Source organism: Prinia subflava, chromosome 9 (genome assembly GCF_021018805.1).
Source record: "Prinia subflava isolate CZ2003 ecotype Zambia chromosome 9, Cam_Psub_1.2, whole genome shotgun sequence".
NCBI lineage: Eukaryota > Metazoa > Chordata > Aves > Passeriformes > Cisticolidae > Prinia > Prinia subflava.
Genome location: NC_086255.1, coordinates 33,191,659 through 33,219,501, shown reverse-complemented (window position 1 = coordinate 33,219,501; position 27,843 = coordinate 33,191,659). Strand labels below are relative to the sequence as shown.

The following is a 27,843-nucleotide window of genomic DNA, read 5'->3' as shown; positions in this document are numbered from 1 at the left end:
ATAAAAATGGGACACAGGGACCCCAGGGATCCTCTTTTCCACTGGATTCTCAGAGGAAGACAGGACTCATCTCAGCACCACTGAACCTGTCTACAGGATCATCTCTACTTCAACAGAACCACATCTGTCACTCCAGGAGGATTTATTTGGACTGCTCCCAACACCCTGCCCAACAGGGTGTCAGGTTGTATTCCTGACCCCGTCAGAGTTTTCTAGGACTTTTGTTTGTTTGCTTGCTTGTTTTTTGTATTACTACATTTGTATTTTTAATATTCCTAGTAAAGAACTGTTATTCCTGTTCCCATATTTTTGCCTGAAAGCTCCTAATTACAAATTTGTAATAATGTGGAGGGAGGGGGTTTTACATCCTCCATTCCAAGGGAAACTCCAGTTTTCCCTGACAGATACCTGTCTTTCCAAACCAAGACACTTGGGAAGCGCTAAGCTTGGCTTTGGAAGGTGAGGCACCGCCACATTGCTCACGTGGCTGTACCCAGTGCAAAAAGCTGAACATGCTTTTGAGCAGCACTGATGATCAGCCATCAGCCCCTTGGAAGATTTCCATAGCAGCATTTGACTACTGGATAGCGATCAAGTCAGTGAAGCCTTGCCAAGTTCTGGGCACTTGGTTGGCAGAAAAAATGTTTAGTGCTTCAGGGAAGACTCGGTGCAGCTTTTGATCCCTTCTAGTCCCAACATATTTAAATAAAAATAAGCCTTTCCTCCCCTCTCCCTCCCAACCACCATTTCCCCACATTGAGCAGTAGAGAAGGAGGCCACACATGTGGGTTTGGCACATTTGAGCAGCACTATTTTTAATGGAGTTGCTCCCCAAATGTCACAAGGCTATTGTTTTCCCCGTTGGTCACACGTCTGCCTGAATTTTAGGCTATTCTCTAAATGTCACAATTTCTCTGCTTCCTGCAACTCTCTGCTGTTCTTGGTTATTGTCTTTCTGAGAGATAATTTTTTGTCCCGCTTCTCTCCAAAATGTCCAATTTTCTCCCACTTTTGTACCCTCAGAAACAAATGTTCCATGTGCCTTTGGTCTCACTGAGCAGAACAGTGGGGGGGAGGGGGAAGGGAACCCCCCCAGATGGGAAAAAGGTGTCAAAAAAAAAAAACAAGTGTTTTTTGCTGCTCAGATCTTTTCTTTTACCTTGCTCTCCCAGTCTCTATTGCCCAGGGATCTACTGCCAGAGCCCTGGTGAATTTTGCAATTAAAGCCACAGAATGCTCAGCTATCAGAGTTAATATTTTTTGCCACTGTTGGTCACATTTGCCAAAATCTCACACAGGAGCTGGACATGTGCCTGGTTTAAGCAGCTTCTTTTGGCCCCTGCTTTGTCTCCACTCTCTTCACACTGATGGGATGGATGCACAATCTCTCACTTCTTGCCCTGAGCATCCTTTGCTGGCTCCCTCCCTCCCCATCCTACAGTCTGTGTGTGCAGGGAGGAAGCAGAACCTGGACCAACGCTGAGTCTCCATCTGGAAGGCACCAGAGGAGCAGGCAGCAGCTGAAGCATCAATGCCCCTGCCATTTCCTTGGAAAGACTCAGGATCCAAGGGAGGACAGGATGCGGGGAGAAATATGGAAGAAGGGAGGAAACCTTGAAGGCAACAACAAGAAGACAAGAACTTCAGGAGTGGTGAAAAACCCTGTTGGAGTCAGTCTCAGGGAGAGAGTAAAGGAAGCAGATAGAGAATTTGGAGTAGGAAGCAATCTCTAGGAACATCTTTCCACTGGATGACTGAAGGCAAAGGAGATGTGACCCATCAAAGGGGCCCCTCCTCACTAAAATCACTCCTCTCCCACGGGACTGTCCAGGGGTGCAGACAATAAGAGCTGGGAGCTATTGGGATGCTCTGGTAGCAGAGGGTTCATTCAGCTCCAAGGACAGCTCCCCGCCTGCCAGGGAGCAGGTCCCAGCACCTCTCAGCATCTTCCCCTGCACTGCCAGTGAAGACCATCCTGACCTGCCTCTGGCACAACAGCTCTGCCAGCTCTTTCCCAGAGAAAGAGAAAAGTGTTAATTTAAATACCCTCATGTGTTTCTGAGCTCTTCTACATCCTTTGAGACACAACCTAATTCTTTGTTCTCACTTCAGGTGCTGGCCAAAGGTCTGAGATTCATCTCTCTTGGATTATTTCATCCTTTTCCAGCAAGATCTCAGCCCAGAAACACCTGTGCCAGCCTTTTAATGAGATTTGGGCTCTGCAGGGAGAAACAGCTCCACACCAGTCAGGGTCCTGGAGAGAGACCCCGTGGAGGTTCTTCTGCTGCAGCGGAATGATTGTGGGACAGGAAAAATCCAGGATTGCTGCAGCTCTATGGAAAAATGCTCTGATGCTGCCCCCTCCCCAGCAGGCTGAGCTGTAAGCAGGACATAAACATCCCTCAGGTGTTGGCAGCATCAGCTGTGTCACACACATCTCTTGGGCACATTCGCTCCGGTGCTTTATTCCCCCATCGGAAAAAAATACTTTTTAGAGCAGTACAAAACTGATTAGATTGAGGCAAGGGAAAGAGTGATGGAAAACACTGAACAATAAAAACCTGGGAGCGGGCAAGAGTTTCTTGGAGGAAAATAAGAGAAAATAAAGCTGATGCTTTCAAGATTAATGACTAATGACAAATAATTGTGGCTGTGGAACAGCAGCAAGAAGGCAGAATGGAAACAAGAACCAGACAGGAGAACTAGGCATTAGGTCTGATGGTGAATTTAAGGCCATTAATTCATAATTGCAGCCATTACAGCCAGGAGTTTCAAGTGAGTCCAGCAATATTAAGAGCTGCTGGATGCTGTGCCTCTCCAAAAGAACCTGGCTGTTATTTAGGGTTCTAAGTGAAGGCTGAACTGCTGTGAAAAAAGCTGATCCTCATCTCGTATTATGAGCGTTCATAGGAATCTCTGCCCTGAAGAGGGAAGGAGTGAGGACAGAGAAGACACGTGCCCTCCATCCTCCTTCTCCAGGCACAAAATGAGCCACTTTGCCCACACTGATGAGCTCCTGGGCTTTTTCTTCCCCCCACATGAGGAGCAGATTCTCTGTCTTTGCCGGGCGCTTCAGAAAGCAGCAAACACCAGTCCTGGCAGCTGAATGTGCCTGTCCTCCCTTATCAAAGGGGAAATCAAAGTATTTCGTGACATCCAAAGGTCTGTTCCCAACAGCATGGGATAAAAGGCAGGGCACCAGGTGAAGGAGGGTGGGGTTTTTATGGTTTGAACAGTGTCCATCCTTCTAAGGAGGGGGTTAATGGGCTGCGCGTATCACATCCCTGTGAATCACATCTATTTAATGTAATGAGAAAACTGACAGCTTACTGTGAACAGCAAAGCTCGTCCTGCTCTGCGTCACCCAGCAGTTACAGAACAGCCAGTTTTGCTCTGATCCTGGAATATTTACAGCTGGAAAGGATGGGAACAGAAGGAACACAGTTAAATCTCAAGCAAGGTGCATTCCTCTCAGATCTCGCATTCACAATAGACAGAGGCACTCAAGCCAGCCTGACAAGGTACACAAGACACTTGGCAGCCTGGCAAAGCTTTGTTCCTCACAGAGATCAATCAAAGCAAGAGAGAGACGTGTCAGGGAAGCATGGGATCAGCTGTTTTCTCCTAGTCTAACTATGGTCTTCTCCTCTCTGCTTGACTCCGTTCATCCTTTTGGTGTTTCCCTGGGGGGAAATCTCACCTGAGGTTTTGCAAAGCATTTTGACTTAACATCCCCGCAGGTTTCAAACTGGGAGGTTCTCTCAGTCCCTTGCCAAGCACCCTGCAGGACAGAAGTGTCTTCATGGTGTGGGAGTCAACCCTTCCTCTTTACCAACAACTGAGTGAATGACCAACAGCAAAGCACTGTTTCCTTCACAGCCTTTGGCTTCTCCTCCAAACCTTCTCCCACCCCTTTTAATTGAGATCACACCCCATTATTTTCCCCGTGCTTGAAGCACATTAAAACCCACAGTCATTAAACTGTTTTTGATGCAGAGAAAAACACATTGAGTGCAACCTGAGAACCTCTGATGTTCCAGTGAGGAAGAAGAGGAGGGGGATTAAGGCAGGATGGTAAAACGTCGTTTCCATAGTCACTTTTTCTTTTCTTCTTTTTGTTGATAATCTCATTTTTACACGTGCCTACCAGATGTTCCCCATATCACACTCGGTACAGCCAGATGGCTTCAGAATCCCTTCCCCACCGTGTATCATCAGATCCTGATCATCTCGCTGATGTGTAATGGCCCCGTCAGAGGGGAACGAGCTGCTCAGGGTAATTGTCTGCATGTTCCCGAACATCTGCGCACACATCCCTGCCTTCAGAGCCCGCAATTCCTGGTGGGAGAGGAGTTCCCCCTGCGAGGTGCCGCTGAACACACGGTAATTACTGCCGGAGATAAGCAGCCTGTGTCACTACAACTCAATTGCCACCACGCCCAAAGGTCACCGGCTCAGCTTTACACAGCCAGGCTTTGACAGAGTCAGATCCTGCCACAGGGTAAGCTTGGATGGATGGAGGAAGGCATGGAGGGAAGGATGACCAAGCTGCTTCACGCCCCAGAGAGAGGCATTCGCTGTTCAGAAAAGAACTGGGACTTTGGACTCTGACCAGAATTTGGGAATGCCTGTGCAGGGTCCGAGTCCTCTCACCAGCTATGTCACCTTGTAAACCATGTCCAGCACCTTCAGGATGTGATTTGGTGCAGATTTGAGACTCACTGCAGCCTGATCTTACAGCAAAAAGAGCAACCCTTAACACAGAACTATAAGAAACACCAAATTTAGGAAGGACTTTAATCAAGGGCAAGGGCAAGCGAGTTTAGAACTGGTTTTTGACGCCCCAACAAGGCGGGGAAGCAGTGGTGAGCAGAAGTGCCCCTTCAGCTACATTGGCGGCGCAGCAAAGCCCTATGTGCTGCCAGCTGCTGGTGCAAGAGTGGGAGAGGAGGCAATTTTAGGAAGCAAATAAAATAGAAATAGCAGAGCAGATCCAAAGGGATTCTTACTGATAGGCAAGTGACAGTATTAACAAGCTGGCAGCTCCCGTGGTGTCCCAGCTTCTGAGCCAGCCTCAGAGGAGAACTGACAGCTAGATCAGCATCAAGAAGCACAGAAGAAGGAAAGGCTTCTCTCTCCAAAGATCCCGTTCCTCTCCCCAGCATCCAGCCGAGACAGTGGAGCCCGACCCCAAAGCCCCTCCCTGCTCTGTTTCCCTCTTGCTGCCGCTAGCAGGGCAGGCCCGGGAGGGCACAAAGCCCCAGTTCAAGTGGAGGTCAGGGATGAGGCCGTGCTCAGAGGGGACAAACCCGCCGGCCACCGCCAGGGCCGGGGACAGCCGGGCCCCTCGGGCAGCGCCTCCAAGGGAGCAGGGCCCGGAGCTCTGCCCAGACAGCGGGGCCTAGGGCGGGAGAGACCGAGCGAGGGAGAGGGCAAAGGGTGTCCATTGATATAATTGACTGCTCGACTAATTAAAATTCCTGGGCTGCTAATTGGGGCTGGGATCGGCCTGCTGAGTGCTCCCCTCAGCGGGTCAGCCCGGAGAGAGGGGAGCTGCCTGGAAGAGGGGGGTGAAGGTCTGGAAGCAGCCGGACCCCTCGTCAGGGCTGGCAGAGCCCAGAGCTGTTTTGTCCGACCGACAATAAGTCGCCAAATTACTTTTGACAAGTGAAGGGGATTGGAAATAATGGGGGTCTGTGAAAAGCCCAGGGCGCAGACGGGGGGGATCCATGAGATAATGAGGAGGCAAAGCCCTGGCATGGCGTGAGGGGACGGGGCGAGGCTGTGAGGGACGTCTGTGCCACACTCCAGTCAATATTTGGCCTGGAAAGGCTCTGCCTGAGCCACAAAGAAAGCAAGGACTGCCTGGAAGGGAGCTCCCGGGAACACTTGGCACCCCTGCTTTGCCTCAGCTTCAGTTTTTGGGAGTGGTCATCAAAACCCTCATGCCACAGCACCAAAATCTCCATCGCTCCATCTCCCACCCTGGGTTAGGTGTGTTCCTTGCTCTGCCCAGATGTGCCAGCAGCAGCTGCTCACCTGATCCAAATAAACTCCACATCCCTACAGGATCCAGGTGCTCCAGCTGCACCAGACATGGGAAATCAGCAATCAGACTGCAATAATTAAAGTGTTCATTTGCATTCCAATACCCCAGATATTCTCCACCTCACATCCCTTTCACAATGATGCAGTATCCAAATCTGGAGCGTGTCTGAGTGCACACAGCCAATTTCTTTCTACTCAGAAAAAGAAAATAGCCTATTTTTTTTCATGTCAATGTGCTCTGTGTAATATCCAGTGGGTAATTTTAGTGTCTAATGCAGCATCCACAGAATCCTCACCTCCTGGGAAATCAGATGGGTGCCCTCTTTGCCTTGATTTGGAGAATAAAAGTCCCTCTACTATTCAGGAGGCATCCAGGAGATGTAACTTGATTCTTGGGAGCATGACTATTGGGATAGATTTGATCAAAACTGGAAAGAGGAGCCAGGATGCATCACTTTTGAGAGGATCACCAAGCAGGCAAAAATGCCATGGAAAGAGTAAAGACAGTGGAACCAGTGCCAAGTTTCTCACTTTTCCATAGGATTTCACATCTGGTCAATAACCATGACTTTCAGATTGTTTCTTCCAGACAAAAATGCCCAACTTTCTTGAGCTTGGTCTTTGTCACCCCCAGATACAGACCTGGTGGGCTTCTCCCTGCTGACTCCAGCCTTTGGGAAGGGCTTTCCCTGGAGCTCCCAAGGAGGACAGCTGCATATTCCAGTGGGGCTGCACCCCATAATTTTTCAGGGAACCTGATTCCTCACTCTCCTTCTTCCCAGAGATTCTGCACTGGCAGAGACCAGAACACAGGGGCAAATATGCCCATTTTCCATCATTTCAGTGATTTTTTTGGGAAAGAGGAAAACATTACTTTAACCCCTGAGTGACTGCAGGCCAGGGAGCTGTTGGATGCCACAGGCATTTCCCAGTGCTGCTCACAGCCTTTTTTCCAGCTCCATCCAGTTGGTTTCAAAGCAGAGCTCATGTTTCAGCAGCACTGTGGGGACCTCAGGAGGTGCTGACATACCAGTTTTTTTCCACATCAAGTAATACAAAAGGATAAAATTCATGTTTTAGTGGAGTTCTTTCCCCCCTTTTCTTCTCTAAACTTGGATTATGGAAGCTCCAGCTGAGCTCTCAAACAGGCACTGTGCAAGTCACATTCTCTGCTTCAAAGTGATGCAGAAGTTCATGACAGTTCATTTGCTGCCTGAGTGTTTTTTAAGCCAGAGATTCCCAAAGGAAAACAGAACCCGATTCCCTCTGCTTCCAGCCCTCTTCTCCTCTGAAGGCCACCCTATTCACAGTGCAAAACCATAACCCCATATCTGCTATTTGTCTGTATTTCCCTTACAAAACACCACCAATTCAAGTTGGGTGAAGCTCTCCTGGACTCACTTAGGGGGTCTAATTCTCAGATCAGCCTCTGATTTTTTCATTTTTGGGAGCAAAATAACAAAAATGTTTTGAAAATGAAGCTTCTTGTAATTGCAATGGCAACATGCCTTTCCTAGAAAGCCCTAAATATCATTGTGTGACTCTCAAGGTCTTCATCCCTCCCTTTTTGTACAGCAAATCTTCAAAGCTCTGATGGGTAAGCGGGGCTGAGGCCTGCCAGGGGCAGCAACATTCCCAGGTCCTGCAAAGAAGAGAGAGGGCACAGAGGGGAAGAGGATAGGGCTGTGGGATTGTCTGCATTTTTCCTTAACAGTTTGGGGTCAAGCCTGATCCCCGGTGGGGTCAGCTCTCTTAGAGGCTGACACGCCAAAGTCAAAGGACACTGTTCTTCCCTGTGGGAGCCCAGCCAGGAGGAGGCTCTGCAGCCCCTTCGGGAGGAGGTGGAGGCAGAAAAGCATCCTGTGCCCTGTCCTGCCACATCCATGGGCACCTCTGAGCACCAACATCCCTTCCCATCCCTTCCCATAGAGCACTAGGCACATGGGATCAGTGGGACACGGTCTGGGACCAGATTGGCATAGAAGGGACGTCAAGATTCACAATAATCACCAAAAAAATCTCCTTTCATCATCTACAGGATGCTCCTCAGCAGCAAAACAACCCTGGAAAATTGAAGTCATGGTGACTACAGCGTTTTACGAAGTGTTGACACCTCTGATAAGAAAGAAGGGAAGGAAATGAGAAAATCTGTACAGCTGGACGATACCTAAACGTACCAGGCACCAGGAAGAGATCTGGGTGAAACAGCAACTGAAAGGGAGATGGAGAGAAAAGGAAGTTGCCCATGCTGCGTGGCTCACATGGATGGAGTGGGATGCTCATGCAGCCAAAGGGGAAGAAGAGATAAAATAGGAAGATGTCAAAGATTTTTTTTCCAGAATGTAAGCTCCATTACACAAGGCGAAAGGTGCGCATTAAGTGCAATAAAAAAAGAAGCTTTTATAGAGATGAATTTGTCTGCCCCGTCCTCCTTAAACCAGAGGTTATAAATTGTGACAGATCATGTATGTTTTTGGGAAGCAAAGGCAGGAAAAAGGAAAGGGAATTGGGGAATAGATCAAAATTCTCTGAGCAAAAGGCTTGGGAGGCACATTTACATCAGGATCTTTCTTCTCGCCTGTGAGCGGGTGCCATTCTGATCCACAGGAGAAGGAAATTCTCACCCCTGTATTCCCACAGCTCCTTGAATCCATGGACTGCTCATAGACCCACAAAGGGGGTGAGCTTAGAGCCTGTTGTTTGTGGACTTCAGATGAGTGAGAACAGGACAAAGGACGAGAAGGCAGCTGCTGGGATGTGTTGTTATCTGCTTCCACGCATCCACCTCACCGCAAACATTCCGGCGCCCCAATTCCACCGGCAAAGCTGCTCAAGAATAGCAGAGCTCCGAGCAGCAGGCTGGAACAAAAGATAATCATTTTTATCTCTCCTCTTTCAAGTTTCTGCAATAAAAGCCTGTTCCTGTCTGGCCCAGGAACAGATCCGCCCGCCACAGCCGATCTTCAAATATTCCTGATTGACCTCAGCGTGTGAAATAGGCACCATTAAAGTGTTCTAAGAATAATTCCCAGAAATCATGAGTCACTGTCTGATTTCGGCAGAAAGGGCTAAAACGATTCAATTATTCACCATGAATTATTCACTGATAATTACGCTGCAGTTAGCGATCTCCACGTAGACAGTTCATTACGAGCAAACCACTGGTGTGCAGTTAATATTTCACAAAAAAGCCCCACTTTTGTTATTGCATGTCATATATAATGAAGCAGAAATATTGGTGGCCATCAGAGGAAATCAGAGAACGATTAAATGTGGAAGGAAAATGCTGCTATTTCTAATTCTCAAACAGCTCTGCCAAGTGCAGCACCAGGCCGAGCATCCCTTTCTCTGGTTTCAGAGCCAGCTGGGATTGCATTCCTTGGAGAAACACGCAGTGAGGAGAGGAGAAACTGGGAAACTGAGCTGGCAACCATGGAGAAAATTCACCTTTTGCTCTCCTTTTGCTGACGGCTGCTGGAAATCTCTAGAAATCCAGGCTCTCCAGGACTGCAGACAGTTCAGCTTTGCTTGTCCGCCTGCTGCTCACACAGAGCTATTTTGGCAACTGAGTTGCCACTTACCTGCCATTGCACTGGCAGGTCTGGCACAAAAGCAGGCAGAGAGGAGAAAGCCACCCTGAGAGCTTCTCACCTGCCAGGGAAATGGGGGAAAAGCTCATTTCTCCCACGCTTCCAAGCAGGGATTCTTGGGTTTTGTCACATGGAGCCAATTCAGCGTAGCTGAGCCAACACCATCCTCCTGCAGAAAAACCAAAATAAAGTCTGGGGGGGCTCCACCCCAGCACATTTGTGCTCCCATTTCGCTTACCACAGGCAGCAGGACATCAAGCTCCTAGCTCAGAAATATCCCATTATTCCAGCTGTTCTGTTGCCTATCCCAAACACAGTTAAAAAATCACCAGCTTTGGCTTGCATGTCATCAGAGAACTACACAGGTCGTCCAGTTTCCCCAGTCCTTGCCATGTCTGGGAAGGTTCTTAGGGAGCATTTTCCTGGTGGCAGCCCTATGAAAATAACACCTTTCAGGCACCCCCCCAGCTTGGGAAAAAGAGAGCAGAAAGGCCTGTGTGAAGTGTTCCTGTGAGAAATTTTGACTTGGGATGGACAGGGAGACACTGGGGCCATTCCTGTGTCTCTGTGGGATTTTAGCACACATCCTTTTAAAGAACCCATCCTTTTAAGCCATTCTGTGCAAGAACCACTTCCATACCTTCATCATCCTTCTTGCCTCTCCCCAAACCTTTCCCCACCCTTCCCTGTCCTGCCAGAGTCATAGCAGGCCACTCATGAGACAGATGTGCCCTCTGTCACGGCAGGATACAGTTCACCTTTTTTCCCTTGTTTTCATGGTAATTCCTATCATTTTATTCACTGCCTCTGACTGGCACTGAGAGCAGAGTTGATATTTTCATCCAGCCATCCATTACAACCACCAGATCTCATTGGTGAGTGGTAGCAGCCAGTGCAGAGTCCATTACAGCCTGTATAAAATTAGGATTGTTTTCGCCCAGGTGAAAGCAGCACAGGAAAACAAACTCCCTGCTCAAAAATCACACAGCTGTTGTCCCCATCCTTATACTGAAATCCTGAATTCTGCCCTTTTGGAAGGGTCCAATAATTTCCATGCTTTTTTCACTAAGTTTGGGTTTTCTTCTGGCTGAAACTCTGCACATTTCTGGCTCTTTACCTTGGAGAAGTTAAGGCAAAGGGCTTTCAAGGATGGAGTTGAGGATAGTGTTACCTCAGCGCTGTGTTTTAAGGCATTTCTTGAGCTTTTACACTCATCCTCACCCTTTTTCCACACCAGCATTGATTACAGTGGGTAATTGTTTTCTAATTGGCCCGCAGCTGCTTATCTATCTTAGATAATTAAAGTGAAGAAGAAGAACTAGAAATAAGGAAAGAAAACGGAACTTTACTCTTAAGTAGCAGCCTATTGACTGTCTCGATCGATGGGGAGGTCACTTTGGGCACACACACGAGCGGGACATGTCCTTGACTAAAGCACACAATCTGAGACCCAGGGAGGCAATTCCCAGCCTCTCACTCCTGCTCCTGCAAGTCCCACCCTTACCCTTCTGACACCACCCTCTTAGACTCCTCCAGCCCCACACCACCACCTTGGAGGGTACCACCCAACCATCGGTCTGCGCTCAAGAGGTGACACAATGACAGTGCCACAGGCTGATTTATCTGGGCTGGGACAAGCTCGGTATCTCTAAGATCTCTCCTCCCTTGTCGAGTTGGATTAAAACCAGACAACGAAAGTATTGACTGCTCAACCATGGGCTTAGAAAATCATTGGGGGGGTGGAGCCAGCCCAGCTCCCCTGCCCAGGGCCTGGGCATCCCAAACCTGCTGGATTCCACCTCCAAAGCCATCCAGCTGCCTTTACAGCACCAGCAGCAAGGTACCCAAGCTTCTCACTAGCTCTGACACCAGTCATAACTCTGGCTCTGTCAAATTTTTGGGGCATCTTCTCAAAGACTATCATGAAGGGTAGTTGTAAAAGCAAAGTCCTTTATTGCATCGTTAAATCAATCTCATGAAGACAAAGTTGTTACAGTCCACAGCAGTACGCAGGAAGCTTTCTAACATAAAGTTTCTAAGTGCCAAGCAGAAGCATCCACAGCAGCAGTGACTGCACCCATAGTCTGTGTCCTGTGTCTCATCAGTAGCAGTCGCAGAAGCAACAACAACAGCATCATTTGTGATGTTTCATGAGCCTTCCTGCATTCTCAAAGTAGTGTGTTTTTATTCTGTTTTGGGGCAGTCAGGTAAAAACACGAGTCCAGTATTGCTTTGCTGGGCCTATCCTAAGCTAAGCTTGATGTGTGACAATATTTGTAAATTCTTACACAAATTCTACACATATAGCTCTGTCTGTTCTATCAAGGAATGTTTACCAAGGGTACATTATTTTTGCTATGACTAGAATTTAAATAACTTTGCAAAAGGCACTGTTACTTGTACTTTAAACTAGGTATTAGGGCTTCTCTTACTAACTAACCCAGACTTTTATTTATTTAAGGCACTTAAAAGTCCTCTATTTATTTAAAACTAAAGTTGCATTTCTAGCTCATGTCTGTGTGGATTTATGTGCCTTCGTTTCTCTGAAGGTTCCAATTCAATCCTCATATTCCTGGGCACTCCTGGGCCTATGTGGATTTGGCCCAGGGGGATTCATACTCCAGCATGGCTCCATGCTGGAAAGCCCAAGGAAGTCTTCCAAGAAGTGCAAGAGCTCAGACTCTGGCTCTGCTCTGTAGGAGTTAAAATGAAGTCCCCTGCTAGCTCAGCAAGGAGGGGTCAGGCAGAGGCTTGGAAAGGCAGCACAAAGCAGCCAGGGATGGTAGCAGGCATTAGGCCTGACCCAGTCTGAGCAGCCAGCACATTCCTACACACCTCAGGTGACAAAAGCCACACATGAGACAAATCCCAGCACAATGTGGCTCCTACCGGCTCAGAAATGGCTAAACAGCACAGGTACCTCATTACCAGAGCTGAGGAGAAGAGCTAACAAGGGGCTGCAGATGAATCTGTTGCCAAAACTTGAGGTTTAGGGCAAGATGTAAAGTGAAGAGCTTGTCCTTCAAGGAGCAGAAATGCTGATTACTTTCCAACATCCACCTCTCACAGCTTCCAGTTCCTGTGTGCATCACCCAGAGACCTCAGTGCTGATACACTCAGAAAGCCCACATTACATTCTCTTCACACAAAAGTTCAGAACAGATTTCAGCAAAAGTGCTTTTTAACTAAACTATACGGTTTTATTTGCTCTCTCCCCCCCCGCCACCTCCCCTGCAAATCATACTGGAAATGCTCCAAGCAGGAACCTTCTTTGTGTCTGTGCATGTAAAACTTCCAAGTACATGCTAATTCAGTTTAATTATGGATTTACTTCACTGGCTGCATTGCTAATGCCAAAAGCAGCCAATATTGCAGCCAAGGAAATGAGGAAAAAGAAAAACAAGGTTTTCCATGCTCATGTCCCTCTCAAGCCCCATCCCTGCATCCCTATCCTTTCAGAACTTGGTGTGCAGGAATACTGCAAAGATAACCTGCTCTTTATTTGTACAATTTATTAGATAATCTCCTTCTAATCGAGAACTAATTAAAGGAAGTGAATGCTTGGTTGGAAACAGGGATTAAAACGTGGATAATTATCATAAACGCTACATTTGTTGTTCCAGCCTGCTCTGTTCTCCTCCTCCCCTGTCCCTTTCCTCCCAGTCCCTCTCCCAGGCTGCTCTTGATAATGTTCAGACTGTCTCAGAGGGGGTTTGCTTTCACAATCAATTATTTTCTTTTTTGTCTCCCTGGCTAATGTTTCGTTTGTGTGAGAACATTAACGAGAAGTATTTTCTTTTCCTTGTAAATTCATTTAGACGACAGTGACAGAAGGTGGGGAGGTGGCAGCTGTAGGGAAAAAAAGAGGAAACAGGAACATTAAACCAAAGCTTATAAATTATTTCATCTTCTCCAGACAATCCAGATCTGTCACTGCTCTGTGTGCAGGGGGAATTTTTATTTAATTTTTTTTTTTTTTGTCCAAGTGTTCCTCACAGGCACGAGACATTGATGTATGTGGGAGGCTGACAAGAGAGTCTCAGCGCAGCTTTTTTCTGCCTGCTCGCCTGCCAGAGCTGCTGCTCCACTAGCGAGGACCACGACCACTGAGGTCTCATCAGACAGAGTATCTAGGTCACAGCCAGCAAGGAAAGATTTCGTTTCACTAGTCCTTTTTGGCTGGAGCACATTTTTAAGCCTGTATCTGCACAGGCAGAGGCTCTTGCTTTGCTGTAGTGTCCATACAGCAGCACTCCTTGCTCAGGCAAAGATTCTGAGGAGCAGGAGGTGGCTCAGGTCAAGCCACACCACCTTCAAGTGAGGATTTTTAGCCACTTGCATTGGCTAATGTGAGGCTCCATTCCCACTGTGATGTCCTGAAAGCCCAGGGCTGATGACCCAGCGGATGGCAAGGATGGATGTCACAGGATGCAGGGCAGCTCCTCTCTCCCCGGATCAGATGAGAACATAAATAATTACTCCTTTAAAAGTGCCCTAGCAGGATAAAAGGTGAACATGAGAACAGATCCCCCAATAGCTGGCCACCAGAACCATATTGGAACCGTGGCCAAGATCAAAATATGCCAGACAGTTTTTGTGCCTGGATTTTTTTTATCGCTTAATTCTCAACAAAAGTGCTAAAAGCACAGAAGTGACAGGCTGATTTTACTTTTCTTTACTTCCAAGAAGGAGAAAGGCTCTTCCTGCCTAACCTGTACCTAGCATGTCATAGTCCCACCTGATGGCATACCACCTCAGACAGTCCCACGAATTTTAATGGAAGGGGTGCCTAAGGGTGACAGCCCCCAGCTGGGAAAACACACATTCCTCTGAAACACTGGCATTTAGTCAGCTTAAATGATTTTGCTTTGGGTCATTTTATTGCTTTTCCTGGGAATAAGTGATGCTCCTAGGGGCTGGGTGTGCACCACAGAGGGCACGGAGGGGTGTCCTGTTCAAGGCCAGCACCCCTCACACCACCGCTGCCACCAGGGATTGTCCCCACTACATGGGGACAGCAAAACAGTCCCTTAACCAAGAGCATGGGTTTTGATGCCTATCCACTCCACAGCTTTGGAAAAACACCTCTGACTGAAAGCCAGGCTCAGCTTTGGCACAATTGAAACCAGACCCAGCAGAGATTTTCCCCCGTGGATCAGGGAACTCCCAATTTCCACCCAGCCCAGAGAGAAGCGCTGCGAACAAACACGCAGGGCGTTAGCGAGTTGTTAGCTCTGAAAAATTGGAACTACTTCATTTCAAAGAGATATGTAATGCATAAGCGTCTGGGCTCATCTATCTTTCTCATCATCCCTCCTGCCTTGAAGTAAGGTCTTGCTCTCTAAGAATCTAGACAAGAAAAACACTCAAACAAAATGAAAAGCAACCTGGCTGGTGATTTATATAAAAGATGACATCCCCAGAAATCCCAAACTTCAAAGGGGCAGCTTTCAGCTCATGACTATCCACTCCCTTCAGCCCTCAAGGCTAGTGTCATAATTCTACAGCCACGGGGATCATTTGATCTCTCCAAATGGCAGCCCAGTGGTCTGGCACACTTCTGGATGTCAAAGAAGTCTGCACTGCCAGCAGCAATATTCTGCAGGGGTTGTCTCTGAAAGGACAGATTGAGGTGAAACAATCGAAAGTCAGTGGCAGGAGGAGAAGGAGGGAGGGGGGAAAGGGTACTTTGAAGGACAGCCACAGGCTGAGGGGCTGTGTGGCCTGGTTTGTGCAGGGTTGATGGCACAGGGGGATGCCAGAGGTTCCCGGGTGTGCTGGCCATTCCACACTCCAAGGACTTTCTCCATCTCACACAACATCCTGTGGCTCATGTTTACAGGATTGGGGAAAGCACATGAGACTGGTCACAGGAACACAGGTCTTGTCCTTGTCATCCCAGCAGCACAGGGAAACCTCCATCCCCCTGCTCCGGAACACGCTGCAGGTCCCAGCCCTCCCTCATGACATTCAGGCAGTGGGTGAAGGCAAGGGGACACAAGAAGCTGCCAAGATAAGTAATTGGCTGCCTGCTGGTGACAACTCTTAATTAGAGGCTTTTCAGCAAGGAAATGTTTATATGGAGTTAATGTATTTACTTTGATGCACACACACTGTAATAAACAGGCACCCTTCCTATGCTCCAGCAATTAAAGAAGAGTATTGCAAACAAACACAGCCACCATCTCCCACGGATGGGCTCCCACAGCCCCTTTCCCTATGGCCCAGAGCATCCCTGAGAGATGGGGTGGCCCCAGCTTTCCCAGGGCAGTGCTGTGGGTGACCATGCTGCTGGAACAGGGTCCCTTAGTCCAAGTGGGCAAGGAACTTTCCCCCTTCCAGCCTGGAAAACAATAAATTGAGCCTTGTTTTCATATTGCAGGCTGGGGAAAATATCTCTTTCTAAGCAGGGCACTGGATTGTGCACTGGCTGCAGTTTCTGAACAGATTGGAGATGCTGCGCTGCTGCAGTTTAATAGAGTCGGTGTTTATTCCTGTGTGGGAGAAACACTCCATTATCTGGCTTATTAATTGTTAGTTAAGTAATGGGAAGGTGCCCAGAGCAGGAGATGAGCCCTCATCACTTGTTATTAGCTCAGAAACCAGCAGAAATAAAATAACTGGAGATAAATTATCCCAAGTGCTGCCCCAAGTACCGCAAACTGACAGATCTGCTCAGAGGGGAATTCGCAGAGAGCTCTCTGGGGGGAGCGGGGAAGAGATAGCAACAGTCAGTCCGATTGGAAATTTCTTGCTTTAATGAAAAGATTTCATCATCTTTGATTCTGAGCACCACTTTTCATGGCTGGGATCACAAGGATATTCATGGCTGAGAAGGTACCCCCTGCTCCTGTAGGAAAACTCAGTTTATTAGTCTATCACTGACAGCGAGGCAGGTTTTGCATTGGTAGCCTAATGCTGCACAAGAGGAGTCCTTTTTTATTAAAAAAGGCAACATGCAGATGCAAATAGTCTGGCCTGGTCACTGCAGGGCTGTGATAACCTCAAAAAACACAGGCAACCCCATTATCTGCAGTGGAGTCTGGAGCAGGGATGGGAGTCTCTGGAAAATGAGTTAACAAGGACGAGCAGCCAAGAAACCAGCAATGAAAAAAGAGACAAGACTCTGCCTTGAATCCCAGACAGGTGAAAACACCCAACTTTGTCCAACATAGTAATAGCTCCCACAACTGAACAAGTAAAATTCAGCAGCATCCACATTCATTTCCCCCAAATCCATCCTCCAGCAGTGGCCACAGAGTCATAATTTGCTGGTCCCCGTGGAGGGGATTGGCAGAAGTTACCATTCATTTATCAGACACACAGTTCTATAGGAAAGCAGAATATCCCAATCCGCAGCATGAAGAAATTTAGCTAAACTAATGCATTTTGTCACGTGATTCAGGAGAAGCAGAGTTAAAAAGGAAAGAGAGCTGCTCTTCCTTGCACCCACTTGCCTAGAAAATACCCCAGCAGCCCTTCTACAGCACATGTAGTATTTTTACTGCAGTTCTGGAGGAAGATACAGGGGGAAAGCATGGGCCAGGAACCTGAGCCAGCATCAGCAGCACATTAACAAACCCAAGGAAAGCAGCAACAGCCAAAGCTTGGGCCTAACCTCGCACTTGGAGCTGAAACTGAACCAAAGCCATCCCCTGATTTAGGAGAGCACAGAAGCACCTGAGGCAGCCCTCCACACACTCTGCTCCCGAAGGAGGCAGCCCCTAGCACCAAAATAGACATCTGTGGATGCTCCAGACTGAGAATCCAGCCCTAGTACTTTACAGCAGTTAAAAAATTAATCATGGAAACACAGAAGGGTTTGGGTTGTAAGGTGAATCTCATTCGCCCCCTGTCATGGGCAGGGACACCTTCCACTAGACCGGGTTGCTCCAAGCCCCATCCAACCTGGCATTTCAAGCTTTTTTCACAATTCACAGGATCACCAAACACCAGTGTCCCTAAGACACTGCAAACTGTTCTCATTCCAGTCTCTGTCTGTGCAGTTTTCCCCAAAGTCACCCCCACAGAACAGAAAAAGCCCTGCTCATGCCACAAAGTGCTTTCTTTAAAGAAGTTTTACAAGACTTGTACTACTTTGGAGCCTTATCTCTTCGGATAAGCATCTCTTACTCTGTGATTCATTTCATCCTTTCTAGAAATACAGCAATAAACACTGTTTCATCTGCATCCTGCAACAGAGCACCCCAGATCCAAGCTCATTCCCAAAAGTATTTGTTTGTGAGAGAAGAGACTGCCAGCTCCTAGCCCTAGAGAACTCCAAAAACATTGCATCTGGCTCAGCCTCTTCAGTTCCTTGAGTATCTTGAGTCAAAACAGAAGAATTCCTTAAGAGCAGCAGCCCCTCTGAGAAACTAATTACCTCCAATCTGCTCCCACATGCACAGACTCCAAATATTGCCTACCTGCCATCCCAAGTTTTCAAGTTTCCTCCAACTTCAGCTCCCAGAATAAAGCAGAAAACTTCAGGAGTGCCACGCTCCTGCTTTTATAAGCTCTTGCAGCCACGAATCTGTTCACAGGTGGGCTGAGCCCAATTAGGCCTCCCTGACAAGAGGCTTTCATTTAAGTGGATCCAGGTGTACTTTCCCATTGCTGAAGGTGCTTCCCTCGCTGCATCTTCACAGAGAGGGTACTCCACCTCTAAATTGCTTATCACTCAAAGAATGCTTTGCAAATGCTGTATTTTCCTACCCCTATCTCAGAACTTCGAGGGTCTGTGACTCATTTGGAAGAGCTGGGGTTTGAAAAGGAGCTCTCTGTTTGTGGGGGCAACCCAATAACACTGAGATGGGTGAGGTTCAGGTGAGGAGAAAGCAGACAGACAAGGCAGAGAGAAGGTTTCCTCGTGCTGTATCTGCATACTGATAATCTGGGTTGTTACTGCATCATAGGGCTCTTCTCTGGGATAAATTGTGAGGTGGTTTGTATGTGAAAATACAGCACCTGCCATCAGTGTAAGCGTTTCCTCAGAAGGGCTTTTCACGAGAGCATGGAGGGAGAGGATTTAGGATAAGTATTAAGAAAAAATTCTTCCTGTGAGGGAGGGGAGGCCCTGGCATATCCTGCTCAGAGAAGCTGTGGCTGCCCCATCCCTGGAAGTGTCCAAGGCCAGGCTGGAAGGGGCTGGGAGCAACTTGGTCTGGAGGAAGGTGTCCCTGCCCATGGCAGGGGGTTGGAACAAGATGAACTTTTAAGGTCCCTTCCAACCCAGTCTGTTCTGGAATTCTATTTCTTTTTTTTCTTTTTTTTTTTTTTTTCCTGGATATAGGCTGCTCATGAGTGCTCTGATCCCAGATGGCAACATCTCCCTGGATGCACATTCACACCTCGTCTGTGGAAGGTGATCCCATCTCTCTGACTTCTCCCTTCCCAGCCTGGCTGGCTCAGCCTCTGAACTTCAGACTACTTGTGCTTAATAAAAAGGTTTTTTCATCATTTACAGACATTTAGTGGTGTTCCTGCAGGTTCAGCTGTGTCCCTCTGTAATTCCATCCCTCTGCAAGTCTCTTCTCCACTGTGCTGGGGATGAGAAGAGCTGCACTGCAGTGAGTTTGTGCTAAAACTTTTGCAAGGATGTAGCTTAATTGGCTGCCAGGTAGAGCTGGAAAGCACTAAAGATACAGGGAGGACTTTAGGCTTGGAGGCAGAGCAGGGTGGATGCCAGGAAAAAAGCTCCATGTCAAAAGGAGCTGTCTCCAGCTCTTCCTCTCTCTGCTCCAGAGCCAGTTTTGTCTTGGAGGAAACTCACGTACACGGTGATTTTTGTGAGAGGCAGGGACCAGGAAGGTAGGCAGGAGTGAAAATCAATCAAGATTTGTCAAATACACGGGAGAACTCGTTTTTATGAGATAAGTGCCTTCAGAGGAAGCGTTGGTAGACACCTACCACATGTTCAGCCTGCTTAGTAGCAAAGCATGCACCATTAATCACTGTCACTCCAAGGGGCCGGCTTCCCACTGAACCATCTCCCAGGTTTCTCCCTCTTTCAGCCATCCCCTGCCCTCCCAGGAAGATGAGTTGCATTCACAGAGCTGTGAGCCTGCAAATCAGGCTGATGCTCTTGGCAGCTGCCATGCCAACCCCTCATTTATTTGGTGCTGAGCCGCCCACTGTGCTTCAGTTCTGCTGAATGGACGCTCGTTCTGTTCAGGATAATCAGCAGCACGGGCCAAAACCGTGTTAGAGGAGCTGCTGCCTCTGAGCAGGGGAAATCCGTGTGCTGCTGTCCTGCTGCAGTGGGACCCTGCCCTTGGAAGCAGCCAGGAAGGCACAAAGTAGTGGCTCAGGAAGCACCCTCTGCTCAGAAAAAGCAGCAGCAGCTGGGGAAGATGGTTTGATGGTTTGCCTGGTCCTGCTGAGCACTGAGCACTCAGGAGCTCTGAGGAAAGACTGGCTTGAGAGCAGGAGCAGACCATGGGAATCCCTCAGCAGCACTGGGAAAGAAGAGCCTTCAAGGACCTGAGTTCTCTGAGGAAGGGAATAAGTGATGTGCTTTCCAGACATTGTCTCCAGCCTCCTCCACCTGCCTCCTGCTCCCCAGTCTATTACTGCAGACCATCATATGCTGCTCTGAGCCTTTGTGGTGTCTTACACTCACCCATCCTGAAGATGAGAGAGGGGACTTCACCACAGCAGGGTGAGGGGACAGCCCTGTCCTAAGGGATATTCACAATGGACTCCTCTTTGTCCGTTTGTCAACCCCATTTTCAGGCTGAGATTTTTTTTTTTTTTTTCTTTTTTTCTTTTTTTTTTTTTTTGTCATACTGCACATCTTATTCCCACATTTTAATAGCCTGAATTAAGGGTCTCAGCTCTTATTTTCAAGGTATGGCCCCAGGCAGTCACGTTGGTAACACCAGCTGGGTTAAAATATTGCACCTGGGGAGTGGGGAAAGATGTTTGTGGCAAGAGCTATGAAGGGCCCGTGGATTGCACTGTTAGGAGGAGAAGAAGAGAAAGAAATGGCTTGGAAGGCATAGAAAGATCCTATTTTCAGGTCTTAAGCCAGTTACCATCTTTAGGGATCAGCTTCATGGGGGGAACAGACTGCCCTGAGCCCTGCTGCCATGGGGCTCTGCTCTGCACCCCTGAGCTGGCACCGGGGCCGTGGCACGGGGTTAGGGGCAGACAGGATCCATGGAGGGCTGCTCCCTGCAGCAACCCCAAAGCCTCCTGGCCGGGCAGGATTCCATCCCTCACCTGATTTAACAGAGCCACAAAGAAAGATGGGCAGCAAGGGCCACAAACCCACTTGCACTGCCCCAGTGACACAAAAGTGTCTGAGTCAAAGGTGCAGCTCTTGCTGATCCAGACTCAATTTCCCAGCACAGCACTTCCCGGGAAGGGGTTGCTGGGGTTTGTTTCCTGCTTTCCTTCTCAGCCCTTCATAGACATTCCCACCCCTGGAGAACTTTCTGCTAGAAGCCTGGAACAGCAGCAGCCCTTCCCTATGACCTCTTCTCTCCAGGGGCCTGGAGATGGTACCACAATCTTGGGAATACTTTTATTTTCCACGAAACATTGCGAGTGACCTCCGTGTGTGTGACAGTCCTACACTCAACACGAGAGGCAGCTGGGGGTATATGAGGCTCTTGAGACTCTGCTGCAGGGTGTAATTTGGAAAAGGGGATCCCAGCCAGACACAGAAGGCCCAAGGGGTCTCTCGAACTCTTCTAGAGGAGGGAGGGATTCAGCTTCCAATCCACAGATCCCTGTGGCACAGACTGCTGGTGGCACACACCACAAACGTGAGGGAAATCGGGGTGAGATCCTCTAGACCAGGAAAAGGAAAACAACAGAGGCCAAGAGAAACGAAGCCAAGCAAAAACCCTGCTCCATCCCTACCTCACCCTCTCAGGGTTGTTTTACAGCGGAATCTGCAGAGTCACAAGAATCCTTTTTGGGTTATAAAGGGCCCATGTTCCCATGGCAGGGATGGCACCAAATCCAACTCTCCACAAACTCCAGAGTGAGGGCAATCCAAAATCACACTCAACAGCTTGTAGCAGTAAAGGAAATCAAGGACCTAGAGCTTAATTTTACGGGGCTGCTCTCAGCAGAGGAATAAAAGCTCATGGCATGACTCCATGCAAGTCCAGGGCACGACAAAACCACACAGAAGATGGATTTTGAGGTTACTGAACAAGGAGAAAAGGGAGGGGGAGGGAAATTAATAAAAATCAGGCTGCCAATGCCCCAGATGGCTTTTCTCTCATCCTAAAAAGCACAAGGAATCTGAAAATTGGGTGGAGATCATCAGCATTAAACAAGTCAAGGTTTTTAACTTGGGCTTATGTTTCCGTCTCAATTCCTACACTGGAGAAAGCAAAAAGCTTTTGAATGCTATATATACAAACATTTTTTTAATAGCTTCTTGTTTTCCCTTTTGCTTAGCCCTGAATAAGGGTTTGACTTAGGAGTTTGACTCCAGAGCCCAGCCAGTGAATCCCCAGCCAAGGTTATCTCATGGCTTATGGACTATGAAAGAAATGGACTGTGGTAGAAATCACCAAACCTCACTTATTTCCGGGTGCAGGAGTGTCAGGGGACTGGCAGGAGGCTGTGGTATCTTCTGGCTCTCTCTGGCTCCAGAAAGGCACAAACCAGGATGAGCTGAACTCTTGTTCTCATCCGTAGGCACACGAGTACTTCAGAAGGGGTGGTCAGAGGGATCCCTCCCAGCCTGGGTTACCTCCTCCCATCAGAGTCTGGTGACCCCCTCAGCAGCCAGAGCTGGCAAAAGGGAGGGTGAGAACACTCCCTGATCTGTGAAAGCCAAACCACATTGTTAAACCTCAGCGGCGTCTCCCCAGCCCTTCTGCTCACAAACCAAGGATTTAGAAAAAGCAAAACCAAAAGATCTTTAGATACAAGTATTTATTTGCAGGAGCTAAATGATTTCTTGATTAATTCTGCAACCTGCTGCTCACTCTCTGTTTGGTGTTTCACTGAGAAAGTATTTTAGCTCAACAAAGAACTTGCAGCCTGGAATGTGCCTGGTGTGGGCAGCAGGGCAGTAATTGGCTTGAAAAACAAAACAGTGAGGAAGAACATGAAACTAATCTGAAACCCTTTAAGCCAGATAAAGGCTTTGCTTTACCAGGGGCACATGTCTAAACTTTTCCAAGCCTAATAAAGCGTTATCACTGCAGCAGATTTTAAAATGCGAGCCTTGCTTCAAGGGGAGGGGGGAAAGAGGAAAGAAATGAGCTGCCTATAAATACAGATACCAGAGCAGGCTCTCCAATTCCAGACTTTCGCACCCCTCTGTTTTATGGTGGGATATCATCGAAATTGCAATGACAATACGAAGGGAGCCCACAAGAAAGATGGAGGGGGCCTGTTTGCAAGTGACAGGAAAAAGGGGAACGATTTTCAGCTGAAAGAGGGCAGTGTTAGATGGGATATTAGGAAAAGATTTTTCACTGTGGGGGTGGTGAGGCCGTGGCACAGGTTGCCCAGGGAAGCTGTGGCTGCTGCTGGATCCCTGGCAGTGTCCAAGGGAGCAGCCTGGGATAGTGGAAGGTGTCCCTGCCAGAGGCAGGAGGTGGAACAAAGTGATCTTTAAGGTCCCTTCCTTCCCTGTCATTCTATGATCCTATGAATACAGGAAAGGAATGGCTATCCCAGCCTTATCCTGGCAGTCCAAACAGGATTTGAACACAAGATCCCTCAGCAGATTGTCTTCCCAAGTCCCCAGCCTTGCCATTTGCTCCAAGGAGCACACAGGGGAATATGCAGCAGATGCAGCGTTTCTGGAGACAGTAACACAGTGTGAAGTATCACATCAGGCTCCTGCCTGCCACGGAAAAGCCTGGACATGGGAAGTGGTGACATTCCAAAATCCTGGGTGTTTCAAGGAGTGCTTTTTAATTTATTCACGAATTATTGCATGGTATGAGATCCCCCTTTCCAGCCTAGGACAAGCCTTACTCAGAAAGAGACCTGTGCAATTTATTACCTCTTCCCATCGAAATAAAGCAGTAAAAAGAAGATAATCAGATCTGTGAAAATTTAATTATCATCCTCCTAAGGTGGCTGCCCCACCCTCACCCTTTTGGGGAGCCCATGATGTGCTGAAACCCAGGAACTGGCCAAGACCTGCTAGGCAGTCATTAGCAAAACATCTCCATCCTCTGGAGACAGCATCCTCTTTCTGTGCATTGCCTTTTTAGTGTGGAGCTTGAATTCCAGGCCAGGAACCCAAATAAATACACACACAAAAAAAGTCAAAAAAACAGCCTTAAAATGTTTGCAGCTCCCTGTCAGTGGTCCATACCTAGGAAAACCCATCAAGGATGCCCCTGTCTATCAGGCCTGAGGAATTCCCATTTTTTGTTCTACCAGGGATGCCAGAGCAGCTCGAGGTACAACTCACAGGTAGCAGGAATTATGTGTTTTCTAGAAAGGAAGGGGCAGGGAGACTCCTCTGGCAACATAAGTCAGTTCAGATGGTGCTGGCTTTCAGGCCTCTTCCTTTAAATTGATTAATAATGACACATTTAAATGGACAACATAAATTAATTTCTGAATTGCACCATTAGTAAGTAATTAATTTCTTTGCTCTGTGAAACTAAGATATCACTGTTATCTAAATCTATAAAGAGAAGAAATGCTGAACGAGGACTCCATTAATGTAAAAATTGATTTTTCCATTTACCCTCTTCTGAGGTTTTTTTTCCTCTCTCCCTCCCGCCCTCCAATACATTTATTTTTCAAGTGGCTGGGGATGGGGAGAGTAACCTAATTTATATTTCCAGTGGTAATCAAAAGATCATGCATGCTCATTTCAACCAAATGATGTCATTATGAAGGCTGTTAAAGCTGGGGTTGCCTTGGAAACACAAAATACTGATGGTTGAGGTTGAACTTTGGAGTTCTGGGTAGGCAGTAACGAGCAAACGGAGTGGCCAGACCTGGCCTGGATCACCCCAGGTCACTCAGATGTTCTCTTTAGCACCTACCAGGCTGCCACCTCCCCTCCTCCTCCTGCCATAATCCCTCAGTTTTGTGGAGCCAGCAGGGGAGGGATCGCTCGCCCCGCTGACAAGCAGGAGTGACGAGGAGCAGGATGGACACTCCAGCTGAGGGCTGTGTGCTGCCTGCCACCAGCTGTCCCATTCCTGCTTCCCAACCCCAAAACTCCCACCTGCTGCCTCTGGATGGAGACTCACAGGGCATTCAGGTCGTCTGTGATGATCAGAGCCAGGATTTGGCCATAGCCAAGGTGTTGGATCCTCCTTTCCATCCCTGTTTTCCATTTACTTGGTCAATGGTCCAGGACAGGTCCAGCCTTGGTGCAGATTGTGTCTCCCATCATCCAGGTGCAGCCTAGGACAGGGAGATTTATTTTGAGTGTCCCAGAGCATGGGATTTGTATGCAAAGACCAGCAATCTCACAAACCAAGACATGCCTGACCCCTCTTACAGTCCAGGACCCATCAGGCAAGGATACTTCGAGTAAGAGTAATTTTAAAATCAACGAGAAACGGAACTGACTTTCTATCTATTACTTCAGGAAGAAAAAGCCTTTAATTTTTTCCATGCAGGGAATATTTCCTTGGCTCTTTTGCTGAGATGGTTTGAGGCAGCTGTGCCTGGTGTCATTAGCATGGGGGGGATGCCAAGAAACAGTGACACAGGTTGGGCAGCAGGTTTTGGGCAGCTCCACCAAGACAAAAGGGTGAAGACTGATGCTGTAGTTTTGAGACAACTCCTAGGTCTCTTCAGCCAATTCTGTTCTCCCCAGTTAAGGTACTGGAAGAGGAAGCTTGGGACTAAAGTGGAGATTCTTTAGTACAGCTGATGCAAGGAGCCACTCGGGACCTTCAGCTGTGCCAGGCCATGGTTTCACAGTTCCTTTTCAGCTTTTTTCCTACCCTGTCCCAAGAAGAACACGATGTCACCTCTGATCACATCATGATTTCAAGTATACCTCAGAGAGAGGGAGGCAAAGCCTGAACCCCATCTCTGCATATCCTCTGCCCTCAAACAGGGAACGGAGCCAGTGGAATTATTTACAGAGAGTGTTTTGGCAGCTGCTCTCCCCACTCCCTTTTATTAAAGAGGGCAAAACAAAACATGCATACAAACAAGTCAATGGAATGAAACATTTATTGTCTGTGCAAGGAGTGTTAAATGAACTCATTTCAGCTTCTCAATTAATATCCGGATGTCCCCAGCCACCGGCAGGGTTTTTGTTCCCTTTGGTGAGTAGGTAATGACATTAATACCATCATGTGATCCTTCTCTTCCCTTACTGAGTCACCTTCCCCTTCCACGCAGGAGTTTCTTTTAAGGTTCATCAATTGAAATTGTTTGAATGCAGCGAGAAAAAGAATAAAAAAGAACGTTTCCTAACATTGGCAGGAGCATTTCAGGCATGAGCACTTTGAATATTTATTCGCCCTTTGTGGGAGCAGTCTCAGCAAGGAAAAGTCAGCGTGAATAAAAGGAATTGCAAATACCAGCGAAGAAGCTCCGCAGTTTTCATTCATGAGAATATTTGCACAGGCTCCTGGGAGAATTATCAGCCAAGGTAATACAAAATCCCTGGTAGCATCAACACTTCGGATACTCCGTAATCCTGCTTGTCCAATGGAAAACATCTTTTCCTGAGAGCTGAGGGCCTAAGCTGGTGTGTTGGAGGTTTTTGTTCCTGGCTTGGGAAAACTAGAGAGGGATTGGAAAAGTTTGGAGAATTATCTTTGCCCCATTTCTGTGTCCCAGTGCCTTACATTCCCTCCTCCTCTCCTCTCCTCTCCCATCCACTTTCTCTCCCTCAAATTGGAAGGAGCAAGCTCAGCTCCCTTCAGAAGTTCAAAAAAAAAAAAAACAAAGGGAGAGGAAGAGATATGGCCAAGCAGCCAGAAACTGTTGGAGCTGTGGAAAAGCAGGGGACTCACAGGGAAAAGCCAGTCAAGGAGCAACTCATGGCGGAACTTTATACTACAGATCTGGAATAGACACAATTCCATGTGGGATCGAAATGAGGACGAATCGCTGAGGAGCAGAGCCAAAGCATCCTTCTGCCTGGGAAAGAAGAAACAGCAGAGCAGCATCCACTGCATTTTTGGGGGTCAGCAATAAAAGCTGAGGTCTGTTTGCTATAATTATCCTTTCTTGGGGAAAAAAAAATCCTGTACAAGTTCATTCTTGCCATAGAATTTTATAGGGTGGTTCAGAAACTTATTGGAAGGATATTTTCTTGCCCAGGTTTTTAGAGCATTTCTCTAGAACCCTGTTGGTTTCAGCCCTGTTAAATTCAATAATTTCCCTAAGGGAGTGCTTTAAGTGTCAGGCTTGATTCAGTTATATAAAGGGATAAGGGAATAATCGTTAGACAGCACACAGGGATCGGAGAAGTGGTTTTGTGTGGCACCAGTCTTATTTAAGAACAGTCTGAATTTATAGATGAGGCTGATGAGAAAGTTGGAAGCAGCTAACATAAGTGTAAAAGACAAAAGCCAGGCAATGCTTTTAGAGAGGGCTGGGATACCACAGAGACATGGGGATGGTTTCAGATGAGTATTTTAAGTGTTTTTAGCTGTTTGCCTTGGTTTCATCAAGATGATGTCCCGTGTGCTGTTCTTGCTATTCATAATGTAAGCTATGGGCACTGGAGCTCCAATCCCAGCCTGTGTTTCTTGCTCTGCAATTAACACATCCTGCAATTATAAGCAATCCAAAACACTGAAGGCTTTAATATTTCTTCCTACTTCTAATACAGAATATTTGACTTCTAAAATACTGTTGTCATTGCACCTTAAATTATTATGACAGTGTGAACCATGACTAATCCTTCTGAGTGTTGAGCACAGACTGGAAACCCAAATCAGCACCTCTCTTTCCAAGTACTCACCTCATCCTCTCCAGAAAGGGGGGAGGTGGGTAAATGTGGCCTTCAGGAGACAGAGGATGTGAAAAAGGGTGAATGTCTCCATCTGAGACCTGCTCTGATCAGGAGATAGCCACACTTTGAAGAGGAGGAAGGGTGTGAGGCTGGCTTTACAATGTTGAGCTGCAGAGGAGAGGCCTTTCCCTCTCTATGGGGTTTCTAGGGGTACATGTGAACATAATGATGCTCAGATAGCTTCTCACTTCAAATATGAAAAAAAACCCCAACACAACCAGGCAGGTCCAACTCCGTTTCCTTCACTGACAGAACCACATAACATGGATT

The 27,843-nt window shown here is 47.6% G+C and overlaps 1 long non-coding RNA gene across 1 annotated transcript in view; it reads right to left on the bottom strand.

Annotated features, from left to right (window-relative positions):
* Positions 1 to 8,188: 8,188 nt before the first annotated feature.
* Positions 8,189 to 27,843, bottom strand: part of LOC134555145 (uncharacterized) — a 48,851-nt gene continuing 29,196 nt past the window's right edge. Inside the window, exons 4-6 of the long non-coding RNA XR_010081377.1 lie at positions 24,811 to 24,992; positions 9,700 to 9,807; positions 8,189 to 8,907 (exon numbers count right to left, since the gene is read on the bottom strand). This is a non-coding gene — a long non-coding RNA (uncharacterized LOC134555145). The remainder of the gene's footprint in view (positions 8,908 to 9,699; positions 9,808 to 24,810; positions 24,993 to 27,843) is intronic.